Below are 13,591 nucleotides of genomic sequence, written 5' to 3' on the forward strand. Positions count from 1 at the left end.
ATATAACATCTCTTCTAACCTCTTGTGCTAATAAATGTTCTTGGCATATTTAGTAAGACTCATATCAAGGAAGAAAAAAGAGAGCTCTATACACTGAACTGATGAACTGACATACTCATGTTCTTCCTATTATTTCATGATTTTAGACTTTTAAGAAAGTCAGGTAGGAGAGAGTAGGGAATGGTTAGGTCTGTTCTTACTTTGGTGTGAAGTCCAGGCAGCCCAGGAGAGAGGCAGGGTGTGAATGCAGATGTTTTCAAGCTGTTTTGTCACTTATGAGGCCTTGAATAAGTTGTTTTACTTCTTTAAGCTACAGTGTTCTATCTGCAAAAGAAAGATAATAAGAAAGATAATGAAAAAAATATCTTTTCCCTTAGGGTTTTGATAATTAAATGAGAAAATACATAATTAATGTTGGCTATTATTTTTATTGTTAATCCAGTCCTTTGAATGTCACCTCAAAAATAGGCATTTTTTTTAAACTGATGAATCGTATGTTTTTATTGAACAAAGGAGACTATAGGAGGCATTGTGAGAGAAGAAATTCAGTTCTTTGTATTGAAGTTCAGTCTCTCATGCCACTCATATATTGTGGTCCAAACATTTTCATTTTTAAGTACATAAAATGACATCATTGAAAAGAATGGGATTCTTTTCATTGCCTAGAAAATTGATGTAACTTGTGATTGTTACACTGGAATAGCATCTTCAGTTTGGAGTAATTCAGTCTTGATCATCTCTTTTTGGAGTTTGTGAAAGATATGTATTTCTTGCATTGTGTTTCTTAGGTTTTGTTATTAGTCAATATTTAATTCAATGAAATGTTACCCCATCAATGATCTTTGAAACAGGATACTTCCAAGCTGGAATTCAGAGTTCTTTAAAAATTCATCCTTTCACCTGTTAGTACAGCTGTTGAATTCCTTTGAGGAGTTCCTGGTGAGAAAATTTTCTTTGTTGGGCTGAATCCCCTTCTTTTTAGCTCCGCTTTAAAGTTTTAAAGAGAAGAATCTAGTTGCCATTCAATGTTGTTATAGAAATACACTGAGAAAGAAAAATGTCCTCTCAGGAGAAAGGTGTGGACGAAAATATTTCTCCAGACAATTTGGTGAAAATAGGATTATTTGTATTGATGTGCTAAATAAAAGGCCATTTTGAAAATGTTGCTTTCTTTATTTCCCGCCAGCCATTCCTCTATTTTGTATTCATTTAAATATCCATCAATTCAACAAATACTTGCTAAGCAACCAGCACATACTAGGTCCAGTTTATCTCTTAGTTTTTGTTTTGCTTGTCAAGATGCTCAGAATATAGATCTGGCACTTGGTTAGGGAGTTAAAACAGACCTGTATGTAGGCAATATTTAAAAACCAAAGGAGCAGTGCATAATCAGAATAAGAGTCCACATGTATTGAGTGTCTACTATGGGCCAAGAATTCTTCTGTGATTTACAACTACTAGATCATCTAAATCTCACACTTTTTATATCAATGGTGTAGACTAAGGAATCAATGCATATGGATTTAGTAATTTACTAGCAATTTGGTACTGGAAATATTGGAAATAAAATTTGAACCAGTCTCTCCTCTGAGCATTCTTAACCACCAAATAATGCATATAAAAATATATTCATAATTATTAGGGGCTTAGAAGACATCACACCATGAAGACTGTTACTGATGTCTAGGGGGTGACCATACAGTCCAGCATTGTAGGCAGAGCCTGTCACTGTGGATCATGAGTCTGACATAAGCCCAGATGAAAACAAACCCAACCCAAAGGGGGAATGAGAATATATATGTATATACATATATATAGACACATATATCAGGTCAGATCAGATCAGTTGCTCAATCGTGTCTGACTCTTTGAGACCCCATGAATCGCAGCACGCCAGGCCTCCCTGTCCATCACCAACTCCCGGAGTTCACTGAGACTCATGTCCATCGAGTCAGTGATGCCATCCAGCCATCTCATCCTCTGTCGTCCCCTTCTCCTCTTGCCCCCAGTCCCTCCCAGCATCAGAGTCTTTTCCAGTGAGTCAACTCTTCGCATGAGGTGGCCAAAGTACTGGAGTTTCAGCTTTAGCATCATTCCTTCCAAAGAAATCCCAGGACCGATCTCCTTCAGAATGGACTGGTTGGATCTCCTTGAAGTCCAAGGGACTCTCAAGAGTCTTCTCCAACACCACAGTTCAAAAGCATCAATTCTTCGGCGCTCAGCTTTCTTCACAGTCCAACTCTCACATCCATACATGACCACAGGAAAAACCATAGCCTTGACTAGACGAATCTTTGTTGGCAAAGTAATGTCTCTGCTTTTCAATATGCTATCTAGGTTGGTCATAAGTTTTCTTCCAAGGAGTAAGCGTCTTTTAATTTCATGGCTGCAATCACCATCTCCAGTGATTTTGGAGCCCAAAAAAATAAAGTCTGATACTGTTTCCACTGTTTCCCCATCTATTTCCCATGAAGTGATGGGACCGGATGCCATGATCTTCGTTTTCTGAATGTTGAGCTTTAAGCCAACTTTTTTACCCTCCTCTTTCACTTTCATCAAGAGGCTTTTTAGTTCCTCTTCACTTTCTGCCATAAGGGTGGTGTCATCTGCATATCTGAGGTTATTGATATTTCTCCCGGCAATCTTGATTCCAGCTTGTGTTTCTTCCAGTCCAGCGTTTCTCATGATGTACTCTGCATAGAAGTTAAATAAACAGGGTGACAATATACAGCCTTGACGTACTCCTTTTCCTATTTGGAACCAGTCTGTTGTTCCATGTCCAGTTCTAACTGTTGCTTCCTGACCTGCATACAAATTTCTCAAGAGGCAGATCAGGTGGTCTGGTATTCGCATCTCTTTCAGAATGTTCCACAGTTTATTGTGATCCACACAGTCAAAGGCTTTGGCATAGTCAATAAAGCAGAAATAGATGTTTTTCTGGAACTCTCTTGCTTTTTCGATGTTCCAGCGGATGTTGGCAATTTGATCTCTGGTTCCTCTGCCTTTTCTAAAACCAGCTTGCACATTAGGAAGTTCACGGTTCACATATTGCTGAAGCCTGGTTTGGAGAATTTTGAGCATTACTTTACTAGTGTGTGAGATGAGTGCAATTGTGCGGTAGTTTGAGCATTCTTTGGCATTGTCTTTCTTTGGGATTGGAATGAAAACTGAGCTTTTCCAGTCCTGTGGCCACTGCTGAGTTTTCCAAATGTGCTGGCATATTGAGTGCAGCACTTTCACAGCATCATCTTTCAGGATTTGGAATAGCTCAACTGGGATTCCATCACCTCCACTAGCTTTGTTCTTAGTGATGCTTTCCCACTCCAGTGTTTCCTTTTGATTAACATCTTGCATTGGTGTGGTACATTTGTTATAACTGATGAGCAAAAGGTACATTATTATTAACTAAAGTACCTGGTTTACCTTAGGGGATTACTCTGTTTTGTACATTCTATGGATTTTGACAAACTAGCAATACCATCCACCGTTAGAGAGTCATACAGAAGAGTGTCACTGCCCTAAAAATCACCTGTGCTCCACCTGTACATCCCTTCCTTCCCCTTCCCCAACCCTTGGGAACCACAGGCCTTTTAACCATTTTACCTCTTCCAGAATGTCATATAGTTACAATCATGTAGTATGTAGGCTTTTCAGACTGCCTGCTTTCTGTTGGTAATATGCATTTAAGATTCCTGTGTGTATTTTCATGGCTCAAGTACATATTTTTATTGCTGAATAATATTCCACTGTATGGATGGACCTAAGTATTTTTCTTCATTCACCTATCTAAGAACATCTTTGTTGCTTCCACATTTTGGCAGTTATGAATAAGGCTATTGTAAACATTCACATGCAGGTTTTTGTGTGGACAAAAGTTTTCATGTCAAATACCAAGGAGCGTGTTTTCTGAATTACACATAAAGACTATGTTTAGCTTTGCAATAAACCACCAAACTGTCTTTCAAAGTGACTGTACCATTTTTCAGTCTTATCAACAATGAATGAGTGTTGCTATTACTTTACATCCACATTTGGTATTGTTGATGTTCTGCTGCTGCTGCTGCTGCTGCTGCTGAGTCACTTCAGTTGTGTCTGACTCTGTGTGACCCTATAGACGGCAGCCCACCAGGCTCCCCCGTCCCTGGGATTCTCCAGGCAAGAACACTGGAGTGGGTTGCCATTTCCTTCTCCAGTGCATGAAAGTGAAAAGTGAAAGTGAAGTCGCTCAGTCGTGTCCGACCCTCAGCTACCCCATGGACTGCAGCCTACCAGGCTCCTCTGTCCATGGGATTTTCCAGGCAAGAGTACTGGAGTGGGGTGCCATTGCCTTCTCCGGTTGATGTTCCAGGTTTTAGTTATCCTAATAGACATGGAGTGTTATCTAGTTGTTTTAACATGCAATTGCCTAAAGCCACATGATGTTGGCATCTTTTCATATGCTTATTTTCCATCTGTATATCTTCTTTGATGAAGTATCTGTTAAGATATTTTGTCCACTTTTTAACTGTTTTCTTACTGTTGAGTTTTAAGAGTTATTCATATATTTTGGATATGGCTCTTTTATCAGTATGTGTTTTGCAAAAACTTTCTGCCAGTTTGTGGCTCATCTAGTCATACTCTTAACAATGTCTTTCAGAGAGCAAAAGCTTTTAATTGTAATAAAGTTCAACTTATCAGTGATTTCTCTCATGGATCATGTCCTTGCTGTTTTATCTAAAAAGTCATCTCCATACCCAAAGTAATCTAGGTTTTGTCCTGTGTTATTATCTCAGAACTTTGTAGTTTTTCTTTCTGCATTTAGGCCTATGATTTGAGTTCATTTTTTTTTTTGTGACAGATATAGTCTAAATTAATTTTTTTCTTGTAGATTTTCAGGCATTTCACACCATCTATTGAAAGACTGAGATGTATGGAAAGAGTAACATGAAAACTTACATTCCCATATATAAAGTAGATAGCCAATGGGAATTTGCTGTATGGCTCAGGGGAAAGAAAAAGACTGTCTTTTCAAGGTAGAAAGGTAGTCTTTCTCCATTGTACTGCCCTTCGTCCTTTGTCAGAGATCAGATGACCATATATGTGTAGGTCTATTTCTCCGCTCTCTCTTCTGTTTTATTGATCTCTGTTAACTCACCAGTATCACACTGTGTTGATTATGTAGCTTTATTGTAAATCTTGAAGTCAGATAGTGTCATGTTCGTTGTTGTTCTTGCCCACTATTTCGTTTGCTATGCCGCGCCTTTCCATATAAACTTCTGAATCCGTTTGTTGATAGTCATAAAATTATTTGCTGGAATTTTGATTCAGATTGTGTTGAATTAATAGGTCACATTGGAAGGACTGATATCATAACAATATTGTGACTTCCTACTCTTAAACATGAAGTATTTCTCTATTTGTATATATATGTTCTTTGATTTCTTCATTCAAATCTTGTGATTTGTATATCTTTACACAAACACACTACTTATACTGTATAGATCCTAAAAGAAATATTAAGCTATATGGAGTAAAAATCAGCAAATACAATCTTTTATATTAAAAAATGGAGATGTATAGAACAGTCTTATGGACTCTGTGGGAGAGGGAGAGGGTGGGAAGATTTGGGAGAATGGCATTGAAACATGTAAAATATCATGTAGGAAACGAGTTGCCAATCCAGGTTCGATGCACGATGCTGGATGCTTGGGGCTGGTGCACTGGACGGCCCAGAGGGATGGTATGGGGAGGGAGGAGGGAGGAGGATTCGGGATGGGGAACACATGTATACCTGTGGCGGAGTCATTATGATATTTGACAAAACTAATACAATTATGTAAAGTTTAAAAATAAAATAAAATTAGAAAAAAAAAAAAATGGAGAAACAAAATTCCAGAAAGAAAATGAGACTTTCACAGACATAAACAGAGGGGGAACTAGTACTCAAGTTTTCTGACTTATAGTCCTTTTCAGGGGATTTACTTTTATCATAACATTATGTAGCTTCTTTAGTATTAGTTATCTAACACACTGTCTCAAAATTTGGTAGTTTAAAACAATGACTATTTATTATCTCATAGTTTCTGTGGGTCAGGAATCAGAATGGCTAAGCTAAGTGCTGCTGGCTTATGAGATTTAAGTAAGATGTGGTCTCACTGAAGTGTCAAATAGAGGCAGATCCACGTCTACGCTCATTCATGTGTTTGGTGATTAACCACAAGTCCTTGTCACATGGACCACTCCAAAGGGCTGCTGGATTCCTCCAGGGAAACTGATGAGAAAGAGAGACACAGACACAGAGACACAAAAGCAGTGAGAGAGAGGTGGGGAGGGAGGGAGAGAAAGAGAATACTCAAGACAGAAGCTCAAAAGTGACATCTAATCGCTCTATCATATGCTGTTACAACTGGGTGACTGAATAAAACCCACACACTCAAGGGAGGGGATTCCACAAGGGTGTGGATACCAGGATACCAGGAGGCAGGAATTATTAGGAATTATTATTATTATTATCTTTAAGACTCTACTACTACCCTAGATTCTGGCTTCAGCCTTTCTGGGGCCAAGTAATCAAGAGCTAAGAAGAATTGATGATGGAATCCCTCCTTGTTTGCATCCTTCCTTTACTCAGAGAGGAGAGAGGCCGCTGGTCATAGAAGGGGTGGGGAACTCATTCTTTTACATAGTAACACAGTTAGATCTTGCACAAAGTTACCATGAATCTCTGATCTTAGGGTTCAGTTCAGTTCAGTCGCTCAGTCGTGTCCAACTCTTCGCGACCCCATGAATCCCAGTATGCCAGGCCTCCCTGTCCATCACCAACTCCTGGAGTTCACTCAGACTCATGTCCTTCGAGTCACTGATGCCATCCAGCCATCTCATCCTCTGTCATCCCCTTCTCCTCCTGCCCCCAATCCTTCCCAGCATCAGAGTCTTTTCCAATGAGTCAACTCTTCGCATAAGGTGGCCAAAGTACTGGAGTTTCAGCTTTAGCATCATTCCTTCCAAAGAAATCCCAGGGCTGATCTCCTTCAGAATGGACTGGTTGGATTTCCTTGCAGTCCAAGGGACTCTCAAGAGTCTTCTCCAACACCACAGTTCAAAAGCATCAATTCTTTGGCACTCAGCCTTCTTCACAGTCCAACTCTCGCATCCATACATGACCACAGGAAAAACCATAGCCTTGACTAGATGAACCTTTGTTGGCAAAGTAATGTCTCTGCTTTTGAATATGCTATCTAGGTTGGACATAACTTTTCTTCCAAGGAGTAAGCATCTTTTAATTTCATGGCTGCAGTCACCATCTGCAATGATTTTGGAGCCCCAAAAAATAAAGTCTGACACTGTTTCCCCATCTATTTCCCATGAAGTGATGGGACCAGATGCCATGATCCTCATTTTCTGAATGTTGAGCTTTAAGACAACTTTTTCACTCTCCACTTTCACTTTCATCAAGAGGCTTTTTAGTTCCTCTTCACTTTCTCCCATAAGGGTGGTGTCATCTGTATATCTGAGGTTATTGATATTTCTCCCAGAAATCTTGATTCCAGCTGGTGTTTCTTCCAGTCCAGCGTTTCTCATGATGTACTCTGCATATAAATTAAATAATCAGGCTGACAATATACAGCCTTGATGAACTCCTTTTCCTATTTGGAACCAGTCTGTTGTTCCATGTCCAGTTCTAACTGTTGCTTCCTGACCTGCATACAGATTTCTCAAGAGGCAGGTTGGGTGGTCTGGTATTCCCATCTCTTTCAGAATTTTCCACAGTTTATTGTGATCCACAACAGTCAAAGGCTTTGGCATACCAATACAATTAAGTCTGTTCTTCTCTCCACATATAGGCCTGGCTTTAGCTGTCTCACCTGATGATTTTTTTCTTTTATTTTAGGAAAAAAAAACCTGTCCCAGATGATAAGAGACTTTAAAATTTTAATGACCTTTCATGTAAGTTGATTTTCTGAAACACTTTTTTCACATGGTTCTTAGCATATATCTGTATTCATATATAGAGAGAAATATGACTATTAAGCTGAAGAAAACTAAATTAGAAACACCATTAAAAGCAAAAAGATACACACACATATGTTTTTGTCTCTTTAAAAAATTCAGGTGTTATTTTATTATTAAAAATAATTTGACCATGCCCATGGCATGTGGGATCTTAGTTCCCAGACCAGGGATGGAACCCACCCCTCCTGCATTGAAGGCATGGGGTATTAACCACTGGCTCACCAGGGAAGTCCAATAAGATGATAATTTTAAAACAGCCACATGAGCAAGGCAATACTGTTGTTCTATACATGACAGAGGGAGATCTAAGAATTGGCTCAACATCATGCATCTACAGTTGAACCCCATCCTTGATTATTTGGCACCATAATTAGATTCAGGTAATATATATGCCTCTGAACCAAACAACAAAACAAGGAGAAAGCCTGAAGGATGGGAAGGAAACTTCATGTGACTTCATCTCATCATTAGACACCACATCTGAGGCCACTAACTCTGAAAAGATTCCCTTTTATAAAGACTGCTGGAGGGAGAGGGGAAAATGTCATTTAACCCAGGGCTTAGAATAAGTACTGTGAATCTTTAAAACTTGGGTGTGGATATTAAACTCTGGAAAGAACTGAACTTAAAAACTTCAGGCTTTTTCTCAGATTCTCTTTTCCTGTAATTTGTGGAAAGAGTTATTATGTAGATGTTCTTTGCACAGAAAGATCACTGTGATATAGCTTGAGTTTTTTCAGAGATAAAGCAAATTTGAAAATTAAGACATTCAAGATGATATGGACCCAAAACCTCAACAATTCTCCATAATAATGTAAAAACAATGTTTCCATTTTAGCTAGCAATTCATTGTACTATATTATATTTCTCTTAGGTCAAATGTATTTTCCACATTAAGATTTATATTTATTAATCTCTCAAAAACATTTATAATATTTGGAAAATGGGTATGAGTTCTTGTCTCATAGTTGGGGAAAGGTCAAAGAGAAAGATGGAGATGATCAAAGGTATGGTAGCATCTAAATGCTGTTAGAGGAATCCTGAAAGGAATTGGATTGACTGAATTGTAGAAGTACCATGTGCAGAATTTTCCAGAATGAGTAATCCCAACTTTTAAAATTATATGGATGCTGTCTGTTGTGCTAATGTCCAGAGATAAAGTGATCTAAATATTAAGGCCTAATTTCTGTGGGACTTATTGGGGATTGTCCTGAAATGAACAGGCTTCCCTGGTGTCAGTAACTCCTGGAAGAAAGGCTACCTTTCCATGAATACAAAGATTTAGATACACTTTCTCATTGTTAACTACTAGAAAACTCGACAAAATATATGAAATGATTTTATTTGACACTGTACAATGGTGCAGAACTGTGATTTCTGAAAGAAGACAAACAAATGAACTCTACAATTGCCCTAGCTTTATGCTTGGCAGAATTTTCAAACCAAGGCACAGGAAATGGGACTACAAACATTGACCAGTCATGTTGAGTTGGAGACCACAGAGACTGGAGTTCAGAAAGGCCAGTGTGTCTGGGTAGAATTTGCAAAGCAGATGATCTTGAAAAGGTACACATGCTGAGAAATAGCTTGAGAAATACGCATGTTTCTGTCCTTGAATCTTTGGTTGAATATCAACCTGCACAGGAAAGAATGACATTTACAAAGCTGGATAAAGAGCAGCTTCTGAGGAAAGAGTAGTTCCTGGGCTGGGGGTAGAGGTTGTATGCCAAACAAATCCCAGAATTTATACAGAACTTGGAATAATTTAAATCTCCAAGTCTAAATAAGAGACTAGAGTGAATATAAAGAAGATTCATTAAAGAATCCTGGAGGGAAAACTAGTCTAGACTCATAATCTAAGCTTGAAAATCTCAAAATGATCAAACTAACATGCAAATTATTTAACCACACACAGGAACAAAAAGCTAACATTCTTTAATGAAATGTAACAAAATCCAGCTTTGCAAAAATTAAAATCACACTGTCCGGGATCCAATTAAAACAACAAATTGCTGAGCATGACAAGAAGCAAAAAAAAAAAAAAAAAAAATTAAAGCATAGCCAGGATAGAGATTGGTCAAGGGACTTCCCCTGGTGGTTCAGCAGTAAAGACTCTGTTTCCAATGCAGGGGGCTGTGGGTTTGATCCCTGATTGGGGAACTAAGATCTCATGTGCTTTGTGGTGTGGCCAAAAAATAAAAACAGCAAAAAAAAAAAAAAAAAAAAAATCCTAACAAAAACGTAATTGCAAAAAGTATGAATTCCTATAGCATCAAGGATGGTAATTCATTAAAAGAGAAAGAGCATTTAAAAAAAACCAGTCAAGAAACCTCTGGTTAATAGAAAACATGCTTAATCTGAAAGAAGGCAGAAAAGGAGGGAAAGATACAACAGAAAGGATGCATGCAAAACAAATACAAGAGAGTAGATTTAAACCGAACATATGATAGTTACATCCAATTTAAACATTCTAAGCACTCCAATAAGAAGGCAGAGATTATCAAACTGGATAAAAGTTAGACCCAAATATATGCTGTATATAAGAAACTGTGAAAGAGACAGGTTAAACATAATAGAACAAAAAAACGATACAGCATGCAACCACTACGTGTAAGAATTCCGAAGGGACTATATTGATATCAAAAATGACTTCAGAAAAAAGGATTATATAAGGGATAAAGATGATTTTTTAGTAATAATAAGTCAATTTATCAGGAAAACTTCGTCCTCAATGTGTATGGGCCCAACAGTAGAAATACAATAAAATGCACAGAGCAAAAACTGGCCAAACTCTAAGGACACATTTACAAATCAACACTAATAGGAGACTTCAAAATTCCCTTTCTTTTGTAATTTGAACAAGTAGACAGAAAGATCAATAGGTATTTAGAACACAATGCTAGGAGTCAACTTCAGCTAATTGAAATATACAGAACACTTCACCCAACTATGGGAGAATGTATATTCCATGAAGGTGCTCATTGAACGTTCAACAAGGTAGACTGTCTTTTGGATTATAAATGAAACCTCAACTAACTTAAAACTTTGAGTTTCAAATCATGGATTTCCCTAGAGGTCCAGTGGTTAGGAGTTCGCCCTCCAAAGCAGGGGGTACAGATTCAATCCCTGCTCAAGAAGCTAAGATCTCACATGCCTTGCTGCCAAAAAACCAAAACATAAAACAGAAGCAATATTGCAAATTCAGTGGTCTATACTAAAAAACATTTTAAAAAAAGAGTTTGAAATCAAGCTAGAAATTATATATGAAATTAAACTAGAAATCAATAACAAAAAAGATACCTGGAAAATCCTCAAATCCTTGGATATTAAGTCACACATTTCTAATTAACTTATAAAGGAAGAAATCACAAGAGAAATAGAGACTATTTTTAACTGACTGAAAACAGAGTCTAACACAAACGCAGCAAAAGCACTGCTTGGAGGGAAATATGTGGCTTTAAAACTTATATTGTAAAAGGGAAAAAGGCCAAAATTAATTATCTAAGCCTCCACTGGAAGAAGGTAGAGAAAGGAGAATGCAAACCCAAAATAAGTAAAAGGAAGGAAATAGGAAAGAAAAGAGAATAAATCAGCTAAGATCTCAATGGGAGACTTTCGTGAGTACTGAGAGCAGTCATAAGTTATATTGTCTTTGTGTTCTTTATGCTTACTGTTCTTGTCTATTCTCTCCTGTCTTCAATACATGTTAAGAGCTACATCTTAGTCCCCACGGTCACGGGGACTTCAAGGAAAAGTCAGTTACCAGGGCTGAGTGTTGAACCACCGCAGTCTGACAGACAATGAATTCAAGACGGCAGGAGGAGGTCCATGGAGAGTAGAACTGGAGAGTGTAGCCAGATGCTTGAGGTCTGTGGCAAGCCACAATTAGGAGAGATAGAAGACTCATATGAAAAAATTCTGGAGATTCCTAGAAATATGTGGATGAGGAAACCTGAGAAATTAGTGGACTTTCTGCAGTAGGCTAGGATCAGGACTTTGAGATTTAGGAATTAAAGAAACATGTTCTCTTCTAGGCTAGCAAAGCATGGGATTATTTGAGTCAATAATTTTGGTAAAACTATATTCTCTGTGGTTAAGAATGGGCTTTGAAAGAAGAAATTTTCACTGTGAGAAAATGGCATGGGGCTTAATTTAGGAAGAAAATCAGTTGACAGGACATAAGAGTTGTGGAGGGGGGAAGCTGTAATGTAATGTAATGATGTAGGTGACCTAGACTGTCTCAAACCATATGCTGTCATACAGGAACCAGTGTTTTAGATGATGGCCACTTTTAGATAATGGGAAGTCCCACTAAAGCCTCAGTCTTCTTCCCACTAGAAGACCTTTTTGATACAGTAAGTTGGCATACATACGGATATTTAAGTTGCAGACTTTCAAGAGATGACAATGTGCATTCCATCAATGCCAGGCATGAGTGAAATTGCAGCTTGCCCTCCATCTCTTATTCCTGACAGTCTTTCAGCTCTACAACCTTCCACTTCCTCTCCTTCCTCCAATCAGTAGCTCTTCTTACTGATTCCCTGGATGCCAGCCCTTGTATGCCAGCTGTTGCACTGTACTATTGTATTTTTCAAGGTACTGCACTATAAGATTAAAAATGTTTAGATTTTGTGTTTGTTTTTTAATGTATTATTTGTGTGAAAAGTCTTATAAAGCTATTACAGTACAGTACTGTATAGCTGATTGTTTTAGTAGGGTACCCAGGCTAACTTTGTTGGACTTACGAACAAATCGGACTTAAGAATGGGCTCTGGGAATGGAACTCATTTGTATGTAGGAGACTTGCTGTATATGACAACCTTTCCCATACGTGATTATTTTTTCTGATTAGTAGCGTGTGATAAATTGAATGATTGAAAGTCATATATTCAACAAATATTTATTGAATCCTTTCTATGGACCATGTGGTATTTTAACTTGTGAAAACTCAGGAATGAACAAGAGAGACATCCTCTTTGCTTTCATGGAACACACCTTCTAGTGGGAGGAAAAATGGGAAACAAATAGCCAAAGAAGCAGATATAGAAGATAACTTTGTGCTTTCTAGAAGAAAAGTGTGGTGAGACTGAGTGGCTGGCAGGAAAGTGGGTGTAATCTTAGTTAAGGTGGGCAGCAGAGGCCTCTTTGCACAAGGTCTGACTTGAAGCTGAGTGATGAGAAGACAGCCAACTATGCAAAGAAACTTCTATGCAGAGAAAAGTACACATTTCCAAGCTGGGATATGCTGACCATTTGCAACTCGGTTTGTCTAGGAGATGTTGGCGCGAATAGCAAAGATAATCTAGAGGTGACTCAGCAGCCCTAATTTGGTCCTCTTTCCACCATTCTTTAACTTTGGTGTTCAGTATTTTCACCTATTAAAGCTGTGTACTCAGTCCCTCTTCTGTTCCCCCAAGTTTGCAGAATGGCTGGAAACATTGGATTAAGATCCCTTACATGAAAGCAAGTGATCCCTTACAGGATGCTGAAAACAACAGCATCCTCTCGCCAGAGGGAGGTTGAGAGAGCTGCCTGATCCCCCCTTAGAGATCCATGGAGGAGATCCATCTAAGAAGACTTAGATGTCCACGGAACCCCA

The sequence above is a fragment of the Bos indicus x Bos taurus genome, chromosome 28 (assembly GCF_003369695.1).
Source record: "Bos indicus x Bos taurus breed Angus x Brahman F1 hybrid chromosome 28, Bos_hybrid_MaternalHap_v2.0, whole genome shotgun sequence".
In the NCBI taxonomy this organism is placed as follows: Eukaryota; Metazoa; Chordata; class Mammalia; order Artiodactyla; family Bovidae; genus Bos; species Bos indicus x Bos taurus.